Raw genomic sequence first — 6318 nt, 5'->3', positions numbered from 1 at the left:
CCGCCACCACCTCTTCCTCCCTCCGTCCCTCCACCAGCAGCTCCATCTGTGGATCTCCTCAGAAGTCTTGCGAGAGTCCGAAGTTCCATCTTGCGAGACTTCCCACAAGATCCGCAGATGGAGCTGCCGAGGGAGGGAGGAGGAAGAGGCTCCAAGCAACCCAGAGCCTGCTCGGTGCCACAGCATGGCCACGGCGCAGAGAAGAGTCCAGTAGCAGCAGCCAGCTGCTCCCTTCACAATTTGGTTTCTGGTCAGTGGGAAGTATCTTATTCAGAATTTCTTCTAAAAAAATAAACAAAAACAAAAATACCCAACAACATTCCCCTGAGCATGTCTGGTGTAAAAAGTAGTGCATTCAGCTAATTTAAGTAGCAGGATTCAATTTCTCTGTGTGTCACTTCTATTTAAATATTTGCAGAAACAAACATGGTTAATGTCTATTTTCACAAAAATGTGGGAATTGCAATATTCATGGTTCCTGTGATGTGATGTAATGGTGTCATACGATGATATACTGTAATGGTATAATGATATGATATAAGTTTCAAGGCCACAGTGAACTTCAGTAGGGATGTGCATGAATCGATTTTTTTTTATTTGTACCCGAATTGAAAACCCCCCAATTCGTTTTGGGTCCAAATCTGACTCCCCCCCCCGAATCACCCCAGATTTGATTTGTACCTGAATTTTCCAAATCCAAATCGATTTGGATAAAAAAGAGTCCTGGGGCCAAAAGAGGGGGGGTAGTGCCCAATCGGTGGAAGCTACCACCCAAATTTCAAAGAAATTGGACAAAGGGGTGATTTTAAAAGAATTTTTTGGAGTTTACAAGTCTTTAAGATTTTTCAACCTTATAGCTCCACATGGGGGGCACCGGGGTGGCCCAGAGTGGAGTGTGGTGGGTGGTAGTGCTCAATGGGTGCAAGGAAGCCATCACCCATATTTCAAAGGAATTGGGCAAAGGGCTGATTTTTAAACGATTTTTGAAGTTTACACATCTTTAAGCTTTTCCCCATAGGGAATAATGGGGATTAGGGGTGTGCAAACCAGCTCAACGTCAAGCCAGTTTGACGTTGAGCCTGTTTGGTTCGATGGCTCGGGGTCAAACCAAACCACCCCATTTGGTTCAACCCCAGATCAAACACCCCCGAATGTTTGGGGGGTTCACGGACCTTTTTTTCATTTTTTTAAAAAAATTACCTTTACTCCCCTCCAGGAAGTTGATGGAGGCGCGGGGGAAGGTCCACGGAGGTTCCCCCTCCCCCCCGCCAGCCTTTGATATGCCCCCTCTCTGGCAAGTTCAGCCGGCTCTTCACCCATTCAAACGCTCTTCTCGTTCAGGCCTGGGCCACGCAGAGGCGCAGTGTGCAGGCACACAGCCTCCAAAATGCTGCCGCACCACCAGGAGAAGGCTGAACCGGCCAGGGGGGCATATTGAAGGCCAGTGGGGGGAGGGGGAACCTCCACGGACACCCACCCCCCATCGCCTCCAGCAACTCCCCAGAGGGGAGTAAAAGTAATTTTTTTAAAATGAAAAAGGTTCGTGAACCCCACCCCCAGACCAGACTGAGCCGGGGGGTTTCGAGGGGGTGCCGAACCAAACTGGCCTGGTCAGGTTCGAGTCCGGTCCAGACTCAAACCGAACTGAGCCAGCCAGTTCCATGCACATCCCTAATGGGGATTTCAGCAGCCTTAGTTATAACTCCCCGGGGGGTGGGGGTGGCCCAGGGTGGGTTGTGGTGGGTGGTAGTGCCCAATGGGTGCAAGGATTCTCTGGTAGCAAATGAGAGTGGATTCATTTTCAATGACAAACCATGAATCCACTCTCATTTGCTACAAGATAATCTACACTCAGAAAAACCTCAGAAACAACAAAAACCAGTACCCCATGAGCTTGTGGGTATGGGGGTGGTTGGCACCCTATATGCACTACACCACTACTCTCTCTGGGCCACCCCGGTGCCCCCCAAGTGGAGTTATGGGGCTTCTGAAATCCCCATTATTCCCTATGGAGGGGAAGCTTAAAAACGCATGAACTTCACAAATTCTTTAAAATTAACCCCTTTGCCCAATTCCTTTGGAATTTGGATGGTAGCAGGCACCCATTGGGGCACTACCACCCGGCCCACTGTGACACTCCTAGGAGGCACCCACAGGCAGAAATGGGCACTGCTTGTCCCTATTGTCCGATAGGGCAGATGCAGCACACATCAACAACAACAGAGCTTTGCAAATATCAAGGTTTCTAAAGGTCACGCACATCCACTGTGTCACTCACCACACCCATTGTGTCCCTCCATCCCCGCCCCCGAAATGCAATTGATCTACACACAACAATGTGAAACAACCACAAAATGCACTGCCCCACGCGCCTGCTCCCAATGCAGGGTAACATTAGCAGCCAGCAACAAACAAGCAAGCAAGCAAGTGTGATATAATTTGGCTTTTTACCCAGGCTTTTACATGACTGTTTCCTCTGCTGCTTCTATGTGTTTTTACTCATTTATAGTTTTATGCTTGTATTTTATAGTTTTTAAATTAGATTTGTTTTATATTTTAGCTTAATATTTTAATTTTCATTTTTATTGTATGTTTTTTAACTTTTGTAAACCGCCTTGGAGTTGTTATTAATGAAAGGCGGTATATAAATTCAACAATAAAATAAAATAAAATATATATCACAGGTGCAGCAGACTAGGGCCAAAAACAGCATCAAGTGTACCCTGCCCTCCCTCCCGCAAGCATTTTTCATCCACAAGCAACAGACACAGCTATGTCTGTGGCACCCGGCCATAAAAGCGGGTTAAGTAAAGAAGGATGCAAAACAACATTCTTCCAGTGCAACAGTGAGGTTTAGCCCCCCTCCCACCTACACAAGTACAAGAGTGATGATGACAACAATGGCACACAATTTTGGGGTGCATTTTTTGACATTTCTGCAACAGATCGGAGCCTGTGGCACCAACACAACCTATTGTGATGCAAGCAATCTAGTTTGAATAAAAATGATGATAATGCTAGAAGTCACAATATGACCCAATCTTCATTGCAAAGAAGTCCAGAGAGAGAGGGAGAGAACCTGTCCTGTGCCCATCCATGAGGTCTCCAAAATACAGGCTCTACAACAAACCATCCAAGGCATTTGAATTGCATAATATATATACTGCTAGACTTGAGATTATGTAGGGGGGAAGCATAGTATACCTGTGCGTGTGTGCTCTGCAAAAGGGTTAGTGGGTTTAGGGTTAATTTTTGCCATGGCCTCAGAATGCTGCAGTTGGAGGTGGGGTTAAATGGGCACAGGGAGGAGGCTAGAGTCTGTGCCTTCATGCCCACTCAGAGCCTGTAGGCTGCTGGACAGAGAATATTAATACTGATATATTATGGGCACAGAGGGCTGGAGGACAGGCTTCTGCTTTTTAAAAATGAAAAAAAAAATCTTTGGAATAGGGAAAAAAGACAATTGTTTTTTAAAACTACGAGCCGATGCTAACCTTCTAACATCTGCTAGTACTAGCTAACAGGAATCCCTCCCACACAGAACCCCTCCCACACAGAACTACACACAACTTTTTAAATTCAATTGCAACCCCAAACCTCCCACCAAACGGGAAAAAAACCCCAAGAATACACAATCCCAGATGTGTGTGTGTGTGTGTGTGCGTGCGTGTGTGTGTGTGTGTGTGTGTGTGTGTGTGTGTGTGAAAATGGGCACTCATTCGGTCTAGGGCTTCATTCACATTGTTTCCAGTTGTCAGTCTACTCTTCATCTTCTCCTTCTTCAGTCTTCAGATTGGGTGTGTGTGTGTGTGCTGGGACAAAAGCCTGGGAAAGCAGGTGGGTGGCCAGTCGCCACAGGTGCTGGGGCTGGTGGCTGGCACAGGGCCTGAGAAGGCACTGTGCCACAGGTACAGCAGGCACAGGCAGGCAGTGATTCTCTCAGCAGCAGGAAGAGGGTGAAAAAAGAATTAACTTCTTCTCAGGAACAAAAAAACAAGCAATGCAGCACATATAATCCATTCTCAGGCTGGCATGCAGCAGCAGGAGCAGGCAGGTTGAGCTCAGGCTGGCAAGGCAGAAGGCAATAGGCATGGCATGGCAAAGCAAAGCTTTCTCTCTCTCTCTTCCCACAAGGCAGAAAGGCAGAATGGTGGCTGTTGCCTCTTTAAATCTAATTGAAAATCCCTCCTTGAACTCCCCCCCCCCCTTTGCCTCTTCTTCAACCCTTCTCCTGGCCAATGTGGGGTCAGTCAGGAGTGGCAAGAGCCAAAAGAAACAATCTGGAACCAGGAGGGAATCGTCAGCAGATCAGCCTATGCTTTCGTTCACTGATCTGAAGCTTGGAAGGGTGGGAAATGCAAATAAACATCAAACACAAAATAGAGACTATACGAAGATCACCATAAAATGGAGGTCCGAAGCAACAAAACCTTTGGCTCCAAAATTCAGGTGATTTGTTTTGGAGATGAATCTTTCCGGACTTGCAGATGGGTGATTGGTTTTGTGCACAAATCGCCTGAAACAGGCAGATTCCGGTACAGATCGTTCTGTACCCGAAATGTTTCACTCATCCCTAAAGTTCAGATAACAGCATAACAAGTGGCTAAAGATAGAAGGGAATAAAAAATTATTGCTTATCCCCAGCTAGCATGACTACATAACATCATTGATTTGATTTTTATTGTTATCTGCTTATTTCATGATTATTTACTTATTATATTTATTTAAGCAGTAAATATTGTTTAATAAATTTATTATATTTATTTATATTTATTATATTTATTTAAGCAGCTTATTTATCTGCTTATTTAATGACCCCTGCTAACTAAGCAAGGAGGCATCTTTCAAAATGGTGATTCTCTTTATACAGTATTTAGCAGGGGGAGAGCAATTGGCCCTTTCCAACCCCAGCACAGCATCCCTCCATCTGCCTTATGTTTCTTTTTAGATTGTGAGCCCTTTGGGGACAGGGAACCATCTTCTTGATGTATTATTTATTTTTCTATGTAAACCGCTTTGAGAACTTTGGTTGACAAGTGGTATATAAATATTGTTGTAGTAGTAGTAGTTTATTGTCATGTGCTCTAAAGACTTAATTGCTGGTGGAAAAGCAGATAACAAATGTCTTCTGGGACCCTGCTTGTTACATTTTGTTTATTCTGCTTGTGCTTTCATAATGTCTCATTGCACTGTGCATATCCCAGTGGGCCTTCAAAAAAGAAACTTTTCCAGATTCGTGTGTGTGTGTGTGTGTGTGTGTGTGTGTGTGTGTGTGTGTCCAAAATAAATATAAATGCAAATGCACAGAATGCCTGTCTGGGGATAAAAAAAATATTTGCAGGTAGAAATTAATTGCTATCCGGCGGGGTGGGGTGTTTTTTCTGCCATGTCCCTTTTTCTCATTTCAACAATTAAAATTTAAAATGTTAAAACTATTAAAACACAATTAAATTAATATCTAATTAAAAGCCTGGGTGAACAAATGTGTCTTGACTGCCTTTTAAAAAGTTGTAAGAGATGGGGAGGCTCTTATTTCATCAGGAAATGTGTGGCAAAGCCTCGGGGCAGCAATGGAGAAGGCCCGTCCCTGAGTAGCCACCAGACGAGCCAGTGGCAACTGCAGACGAACCTCTCCAGATGATCTCAATGAGCAGTGTGGTTCATAGCAAAAAAGGCATTTTCTTAAATTCTCAAGGCCCAAGCTGTTTTGGGCTTTATAGGTTATAACCAAAACCTTGTACTTTGCCCGGAAACCTATCAGCAGCCAGTGTAGATCTTTTAAGATGGGAGTGATACGGTCTCTGCAAGATGACCCAGTGACCAACCTGGTTGCCATATTCTGGACTAGCTGCAGTTTCCGGACTACGTACAAAGGCAGCCCCACATAGAGCGCACTGCAGTAGTAAAGACTGGAGGTGACCAGCAGATGTACTACTGTTCTGAGGTCATTTATGTCAAGAAATGGATGCAGCTGGCGTATCAGCCGAAGCTGATAAAAGGCACCTCTGGCCACTGCCTCAGCCTGGGACACCAGGGAGAGTTTTGTGTCCAGAAGCACCCTCGGACTGCGTACCTGTTCCTTCTGGGGAAGTGTGACCCCATCCAGAACAGGCAGTTTAAAATCATCTCCCGAGTTCCAACCCCGCACAATAATTACCTCCGTCTTACCTGGATTCAGCCTCAGTTATCCCTCATCCAGCCCATTACCACCTCCAGGCAGACATTTAGGGAGTTTATGCCTTCTCCCGATGATGTTGATATGGAGAAATAGATTTGGGTGTCATCAGCATACTGATAACATCCTGCATCAAGTCTCCT

The sequence above is a fragment of the Hemicordylus capensis genome, chromosome 5, assembly GCF_027244095.1.
Source record: "Hemicordylus capensis ecotype Gifberg chromosome 5, rHemCap1.1.pri, whole genome shotgun sequence".
In the NCBI taxonomy this organism is placed as follows: domain Eukaryota; kingdom Metazoa; phylum Chordata; class Lepidosauria; order Squamata; family Cordylidae; genus Hemicordylus; species Hemicordylus capensis.
This window is presented reverse-complemented; position numbering follows the sequence as displayed.